We start from the raw sequence: 8,088 nt of genomic DNA, 5'->3' as shown, positions 1-8,088 counted from the left end.
GAAAAAAATCAAGTTTCAAACACACCACATCTCTCTATCTGTCCTTCCAGGCAAGCAAGATGCATTCTAGTTCCATCCAGGCATAATCACTCATGGAAGGTGTGACCTATGTAACTTTTTGTGTCCTGGAGAGGGTCCTGAGGGCCAAATGGAGAGGCCTGAATTTGGGCCACTGGGCCAAAGGTTCCCTACCCCCTGCTTCCAGGGTGGAATGGCGTAATAAACATGGAGCTCTGGCCCTTGTTCACCTTGTGACACAAACTGATTTATGCAGGTCTCTCTGTAAATCTTACAGCATACCGCTGAGTAGACCATCAAAGAAGATCACCTATAATATGTCACGATTTTGTCTTTTTTTATTTTTATTAATATTTTATTAAGTTTTATCAGTAGAAAAGTTCAGAAAAATACAAAAACAAAAAAATACAAAATTACAAAATACAAAAATACAAACATTAAACACGAAAAAGAAGAAGAAAAAAGAAACACATAGAAAAGAAAACAAAATTCCCTCTTTTTTAATTTCTCATCTTTAGTTAACTTATTTTCCTGACTTCCTCACGCCTCCCTTTTTTGTATCCCTTTTAAAAATTGGTTCAGCAAATTCATATCCTATTAGTTTATCTATTATCAATCCCATCTTACATTTTACCTTGTTGCTAGAACCCCTTCAATTCATTTCTATGTCATCAGCATTCAAAAATTTTACAATGTTTCTGTAAATAAGTTTTAAATTTCCTCCAATCTTCTTCCACCAACTCTTCTCCCTGGTCTCGGATTCTGCCAGTCATTTCCGCCATTTCCATATAGTCTATTAATTGCATCTGCCATTCTTCCATGTCACGATTTTGTCTTTGGCCCTGACTTCCTTCTTGCTCTACCATCTCAGTATCTTGGCGCTCAGCAGCCTAACTGGATATGGATTTCCTTAAAGAAAGGAAGAAACCAAGGGCTGGTTCATTCATACATTTGGTCTTCTATCAGTTGATTATTTAAGTGTGATTTGTCTCCAATTTGGTTTTGAGTTAATAACAAGCAATCTGCAAGGAGCACCTGATAGTTAAATCTATGGCTTATTTGCAAGAGCATTCAGACAGAGACGGCTTTGTGCTACCTGAATCTGACCAGGGTTGCTTCCATGTACAGGTAAATGTGTTTTTTAAAGGGTGATCCACAGACTGTCTTATAATAGATTTCATAATGGATTTTTAATTTAACAAGATAGAATTTACCATACTGAAGGTGCAGTTGAGGACAATACTGACAAAGTGGCCATAGTTCACCACTGCAAATTAATTACTTTTTACAGGGATGTCTCAAAATCTGTGCTTTTGATCTTTGTGTGGTTCAAAGTCACATACCCTCCAACATTTCTCCAATGAAAATAGGGACATCCCATTCCATAATGATAAATTTACTATTTATACCCCACACATCTTATTGGGTTACCCCATCACTTTGGGCAGCTTCCAACATATGTAAATACATAATAAAACATTAAACATTTTTTTTAAAAAAACCCTTCCCTATACAGGATTGCCTTCAGACTGCTCGGGGGTCGGATAACTCCATACCCTCCGACACTTCTCCAATGAAATTAGGGACGTCCTAAGGATGCGGGTGGCGCTGTGGGTTAAACCACAAAACCTAGGGCTTGCCAATCAGAAGGTCGGCGGTTCGAATCCCCGCGACGGGGTGAGCTCCTGTTGTTTGGTCCCTGCTCCCGCCAACCTAGCAGTTCGAAAGCATGTCAAAGTGCAAGTAGATAAATAGGTACTGCTCCGGCGGGAAGGTAAACAGCGTTTCCGTGCGCTGCTCTGGTTCGCCAGAAGTGGCTTAGTCATGCTGGCCACGTGACCCAGAAGCTGTACGCCAGCTCCCTCAGCAATAAAGCAAGATGAGCACCGCAACCCCAGAGTCGTCCGCGGCTGGACTTAACAGTCAGGGGTACCTTTACCTTTATGGAAAAGCAGGACATTCTGGGGTCAAATCAGAAACTGGGACGGCTTCTCTAAATCAGGGACACTTGGAGGGTTTGAAGTCACTTTTATTGTTCCAGGCAGTAACAGGAGTTCCCATTTGTCAATAACTCCACTGAGTAGGTAAGTTTTGGGTTGGGAGTGTGCATACAGCTGGGATTTTAAGGAAAAACCAGCCTGTATGCAGTGCTTTAATAAAAGAACAGAAAGGAACCATAAGTCACCCCAGAGTGAGAAACTCCCAACTAATGAAAATTTAGCTCTGATCCTGCCCCCCCCCCCCAGTTGCTGCGAGCATGTTGCCAGATAATGGTTACACAGGGACCTCCTGCAATCCCAGTTCCTACACCAAGCTTTGTCCACCTGATGCCCTGCAGGTGTTTTGCCTACAACTCCTCTTAGTCCCAAGTATCATGGACATTAAACATTGTGAGTGGGGTTTAAGTGGATGGTTTCCATTTGCAGCAGAAGCTGAATGTTTAATATAGCATATCATTCTGAAAACTGGGCAGCTCTTCAGGACAAGCAAGGCACATAATTTTAAATTCTGCCACTAGATGGCTCTTTGGGATTAAAGAATGGGGCCTTTTGCTGGTCACCTTTACAAACAGGCTTGCTTTGTCTGTTCAGTGAGCAGCAGCACAGAGTCATCTAGCAGGGAGTGAGCTTTGTGTCTCTCCAGATTTTGAGTAGCTGGCTTTTCAGAGGTTCCTAAGGCTTAAAAAAGCAAGTGCTGATTGTTCCATCAGGCTGCCAACTGTCTCCTTTCATATGTCAGCAGGGAAGGCAAGATATGTGGGGCTGGGCTGTGTTAGGGTAAAGGTTGCTTTTGCATGCATTCAGATATAAATGGTGGAAAAAACCCCACGTTATTTTACTTAGTAGTTATATTTACATCCTACCTTTCTTTTCTAACAAAAAAAACAAAATCATGGGCAGCAGCAGTAGCCTATGGCAATTTCAAGTGTTATGAGCATGATCTAGCTGTAATACTTACAGAGCCAGGGCTTTTTCAGCCATGGCCCCGATCTGGTGGAACACTCTGTCACAAGAGACTAGGCCCTGCGGAAAGATGGCAAGTCCTGCAGGGCCTGCAAGAGAGAGTGGTTCCACTAGGCCTTTGGCCAAGGCACAGTCTGACCCCCTCCTTCTGTAATCCTCATAGAACTGTAGCCCAATGGCTGTCATTAATTTGACTCTGAATTGATTTAAGAATGAATTGATTTTAGAATGTATTTCAATTAATTGATTGTGATTTTATGTAAATGTGTTATTTTTACTGTTGTTAGCCGCCCTGAGCCCGACTTTGGCTAGGGAGGGTGGGAAATAAATATTATTATTATTATTATTATTATTATTATTATTAAAGGTAAAGGTAAAAGGACCCCTGACCATTAGGTCCAGTCATGGCCGACTCTGGGGTTGGGGTGCTCATCTCACTTTATTGGCCAAGGGAGCCGGCGTACAGCTTCCAGGTCATGTGGCCAGCATGACTAAGCCGCTTCTGGCGAACCAGAGCAGCACACGGAAACGCCGTTTACCTTTCCGCCAGAGCGGTACCTATTTATCTACTTGCACTTTGACGTGCCTTCAAACTGCTAGGTTGGCAGGAGCAGGGACTGAGCAACGGGAGCTCACCCCATTGCGGGGATTCGAACCACTGACCTTCTGATCAGCAAGCCCTAGGCTCTGTGGTTTAACCCGCAGCGCTAGTCCCATTATTATTATTATTATTATTATTATTATTATTATTATTATTACTATTACTATTATTACAACAACCCTGTGAGATAAGTCACTATCATTTGGCTTGGTGGCAGTGGCAGACCAACAGAAAGGAACTTGCTTCTGCAGATAGAGCTGAGAGGGACCCCTTCCTGAAACCATGAGAGCCTCTGCCCGTCAGTGTACAATACTGAGCGAGATGGACCAATGGTCTGACTCGGGATTGCTGGATTGATTGAATGCCTTTCTATGCTGCTTTTCATTCAAATGAATCTCAAAAATGGCTTGCAAACATGGCAGCTTCCTATGTTCCTGCGCACCTTGGCAAGATATATTTTATTTCCGCAGTAGCTATTTCCGAACTTGCATCTATGCAAATCAATTAGCACATGCAAATGTGATGCAAATCAGGGTCCTCCTTTGGGGCCATGCGTAAACACCCCACTGCATAACATCCATAGAGCCAAGGCTGCGCTTGCTTCTTATAGATCTCATGCTTGAGGTTTTTTTCGATAGCTGACCTTCCTGGCATACCAAAAGCTTCTTTTTGCGATATGTTTCAGAAACCATTTTGCTGTGCAGATGGGTGCTGGGAAGGGGCTGCTGCTGTGTGAGAAAAACAAGCCCACGGCTCCCTTGGGCCAACTACATGGTTCTTTGGATCCAAGCCAGTAATTTCCTAACAGTAAGCAAAAGTGGTAATTTAATAATAGGCAGAGGTAAGTAATAACTCTGGTTGAGTTTTCCTCCAGTTTCCGCTCCCTCCGAAAGTGGTTTTCACATTGGGGTCCACGGAGACCCTTTGGGGCAGGAAAACCATAAACTATGATGCAAGAAAATATAAATTCTCACCAGACATCTGTTTGCCTAAGTAAGAAAGCCCAGCAAAAAATTCCCTGTGCTGTTGTGCCCGAGACCCAGATTGGTTGGTTAATGAAAGGCAAGCCCATTGGGCTATAAAGAGGTGATGTAAATGCCATACTGCAGAATATTGTCGTGCCCCCTGGTGACAGATAGGAAGTGCAATGGGAGGTTTCGGTTACACAACATGGGAGCTGCTGCCAGCATCGCCGTTGCCGTGGACATCTCTCCAGTGATGTTTAAATGAAGTGGATCACGGGAGTGAGGAAGCCAAGCCAGTTACTTGCCATGACTGGCCATGAGAACAACTGTGTAACTTTAGGAATTGGTGCCTGAATTTGCTTGTTTTTCTCTCCCCCCTTTTGTGTCATGTCTAAAAGACTGTAAGCCTCCAGGAAGGGACAGCTTTGCTTCTTATAGATCAGGGGTAGGCAACCTAAGGCCCGGGGGCCGGATGTGGCCCAATCGCCTTCTCAATCAAGCTCGCGGACATTCCAGGAATCAGTGTGCTTTTACATGAGTAGAATGTGTGCGTTTCTGGGTTATTTGTGGGGCATAGGAATTCATTCATTTCACCCACCCAAAAAAATATAGTCTGGCCCACCACAAGGTCTGAGGGACAGCCCACGGCTGAAAAAGGTTGCTGACCCCTGTCTTATAAATCTCATATAAGCTACTTGGACTCTTCTTTTGCTGAAGAGTGAGGTAAAAATGTGTTGAAATAAATACGTGACAGTATTGTTTGCCCACAGGGAAAGTAACTGAACTTATAGACACACACACACACACACACACACACACACACACAATCCACTTCCTTCAAATGATACACAAGCAGTATGGGAGCAACCACGTGAGTTGGGCCTGACACCACTTTAATGGCTTTAGGGAGCAATTAGAACAATTGCAAACATGAGTCACTGGGCCTATCTCTAATTCGTGTAACTAGAATCGAAATGAATATTCACAGATATATGGAATATGCAAGTTCTGAATGAGAAACTTTCAGTGTAAAGTTAGAGCTTGCATTTCTGAATCAAGAGTGTTAGCCTTGATATTTGAATTAAAATGCTTTAGCTCTGTTGACACCAGTTGATCATTCTGATTTTGGTAGGCATCAAATACAAAAGTTGTTCACTATCAGTTAAAAGCTATTGCATGTCACCTATGAAATACTGTCCAAAAATGAAAGAAATAGCATTACATGGCAGTTATGAACTATATGCTACACCAGTTTCATTAATGAATCCTGGCAAAGCTTGCACTGTTCCAATTGTCTGACTTATTTTTGTTGAAAGACTTGTTGCAAGGATTTTTTAATAAAAACAAGTTATTGACCAGTTGGGACAAGATCCTTAAAGACTCCAGTTTTTGTTTAAGGAACGATCCTCTTTGAATTATATTTTCTTTTATGTTATGAACAGACAAGCATTAGCAAAAAAATAAATAAAAATGTCTGACTGGTTTCAGACTTTATGTTTGACATTCACTACAGCCAAGGCAGATACTGTGCAGAAGATGTGAAATTCAGCTTTAGGGTTTCTTAATTTGGCTTAGAGTCCTGCAATATTGTTGTTCAAAGGAAAAATTGAAGTTGTATGTCTCTCTACTGCCTTATTCTGCTATTGTAAAACGGACAGAGGAATTTGTTAGAAGCTAGTTCTGAAGTGTATAACAACATAGGACAGAGTGTAAAAAAAGAGGTAAAGGACCCCTAGACGGTTAAGTCCAGTCAAAGGTGACTATGGGGTTGCGGCGCTCATCTCACTTTCAGGCCGAGGGAGCCGGTGTTTGTCCACAGACAGCTTTCTGGGTCATGTGGCCAGCATGACTAGACTGTTTCTGGCACAACGGAACACCATGACAGAAACCAGAGCACACGGAAATGACGTTTACCTTCCTGCCACGGTGGTACCTATTTATCTACTTGCACTGGCATGCTTTCAAACTGCTAGGTTGGCAGGAGCTGGGACAGAGCAACGGGAGCTCACCCTGTCGCAGGGATTCAAACCACCAACCTTCTGATCAGCAAACCCAAGAGGCTTAGTGGTTTAGACCACAGCGCCATCCACACTGTGCAAACTAGCCCGGTATAACACCATAGAACATCAACAGGAACAGACCATCATTGTTTCTTGTTGCTTCTTTTCAGCACCATAAGAACCTAAGAAGAGACCTGCTGAATCAGGGCAGTGCCCATTTAGTCCAGCATCATTTTCTCACAGCGGCCAACCAGACGTCCATAAGCTCCCAAGCAGGACCTGAATGTAGCAGCACCGTCCCCCCTGGCATTAGGAATTTGACCTCACCCCCAGAGATGTATTCCATTGTCCCCTGAGACAGACGGATGCCAGCAACAGTGCATATGCACTTTCCTTTCTGTCCCGAATCCTCCAGCATTCAGCTTCACTAGATAGGTCACTGAATATTAGTTGTTGGTCGGCAACATTGAATATAAGATAAGCCTCCTGGATCAGGCCAATGGCCCATTTAGTCCAGCATCCTGTCCACCCAGTGCTCAACCAGATACTTGTGGGAAAGCCATAAGCAGGTCCCTAGCACAAGAGCATGCTTGCCCCCTGCAGTTGGCAGCAACTGGTAAGTCGCCACCAGTGTACATGGGAAATTATTGGGTTTTTTGCACCGACATGCAACATTTTTACACTCGTTTATCTTGAATTGCATTTGTTGTTTTACCGTCCAACTTCACTTAAGTTGAAGAAGTCCTTTCGGACTTCTTTGCAATCACGTTTCCTTCTAACAACCCCAAACATATTTCATATCATCAGCAGTTTTGACCACCACACGACTTACTCCTAACTCTTGATAATAGAGGGAGGCCTGTTGCCAGTTGTGGTATAGTGGTGCTTTTTCTGGGGTGAGATCATGATGTGAAATTGCCCGAGATGGCACCCAAAATGGCGCTGTGCTCTCACACAAGAAAATGGGATGTCTCTTTTTTCTGGGACGCTTGTGGGGTATGTCACAGTGCGGTTGAGGAGATAAATTTGGTTAGGGGAATGAGAACTATGTATACTACCTTGAGTTCCTAGAATGAATTTTTGTCCTTTTTGTGGGCTTTCCAGAGGCAACTGCTTAGCCAAGTGGAAAGATGGACAAGATGAGCCATTAGTTTGATTCAGCAGGAATTTTTGTGTGTGTCCTTTATATATTTTTATGCCAAATTAGATCCCTGTATAATCTAACTAGGAAAATGGCTTCCACTTGACTGCCAATTAACACAGGCATTGGTTGTTATTGTTCTCTCTGCTAAGGCAGAGACCTTATTACAATTGGGTTGGGAAGTTAGGAAGGGGGTGGGCTGCATGAGCGTTTTGCGATACAGATAAATCTTCTTTAGTGGACTTTTTATTTCCTTTCCTTCCACAATATTTTCTTTAGTTTCCCAGCCAAATATTTCCTAAGGAAGGATTTTGGACTTCCTTTGAGCTGCAGTTCAACATCTGTCCGTATCAGGGGGCTGCAGTAATGGGGGTTTGATGTCAGGTCCAAATTCTCACCA

Source organism: Podarcis liolepis (genome assembly GCF_965112155.1).
Source record: "Podarcis liolepis genome assembly, chromosome: 6".
NCBI classification, from domain to species: domain Eukaryota; kingdom Metazoa; phylum Chordata; class Lepidosauria; order Squamata; family Lacertidae; genus Podarcis; species Podarcis liolepis.
Note: the sequence above shows the minus strand (reverse complement) of the source record.